Genomic DNA, 909 nt, shown 5'->3' with positions numbered 1-909 from the left:
GAAAGGTGACAATATCAAAGGTCATTCCCGGTGCTCCGCCTGCAGTCGGGACTTCCATCATCCTCTGGCTCATTGCCTCTCCCCGGTGTCCGCACAGAGCTTGAGGCTACATCACAGCCATCCCGCTGCACAGAAGATGAAATTCTCTCGAAGAAAAACATGGAAAATGTCCAACAACCTGGAAGTGGGTCAGCGGATGACACGGGAGGTCATGTTGAAGGATTTCAGCGGGTGAAGTGTCCAGAGATGATCGGCCGGCGCGCCTTCCGTTGTATGAAGATGAAGCGGCGCTCCGGAATGTTCCGCGGAGACGAAGGCCGGAGCCGCCGCAGCTGAGAACATTCCCTGTATTGGATGTGACATTTCCATCCGCCGCGAGTAATGGAGAGGCCGCGGCCGGCGATTCCCCAGACTCCGCTCATCCATCATCCCCATCCGCCGTTGTCACCGATCTCCCCGTGTGGTCACCTGACCCTCCCAAGACGGCAAATCATTTGTTTGGTTTCCACATTTTTCCGGTCAGAACGCCGTTTGGTTATTCGGATCATTCGGGATCCGAATAACTCCCAGTTCAGTGGTTCCCAGTTGAGTAGCTCCCAGTTCAGGGGTTCCCAGTTGAGCGGCTCCCAGTTGAGGGGTTCCCAGTTGAGGGGTTCCCAGTTGAGGAGCTCCCAGTTCAGGGGTTCCCAGTTGAGGAGCTCCCAGTTCAGGGGTTCCCAGTTGAGGAGCTCCCAGTTAAGGGGGTTCCCAGTTGAGGAGCTCCCAGTTAAGGGGTTCCCAGTTGAGGGGTTCCCAGTTGAGGAGCTCCCAGTTCAGGGGTTCCCAGTTGAGGAGCTCCCAGTTCAGGGGTTCCCAGTTGAGGAGCTCCCAGTTCAGGGGTTCCCAGTTGAGGAGCTCCCAGTTAAGGGG

This window comes from Nanorana parkeri, unplaced genomic scaffold (assembly GCF_000935625.1).
Source record: "Nanorana parkeri isolate BGI_ZX_2015 unplaced genomic scaffold, ASM93562v1 scaffold4004, whole genome shotgun sequence".
NCBI lineage: Eukaryota > Metazoa > Chordata > Amphibia > Anura > Dicroglossidae > Nanorana > Nanorana parkeri.
Note: the sequence above shows the minus strand (reverse complement) of the source record.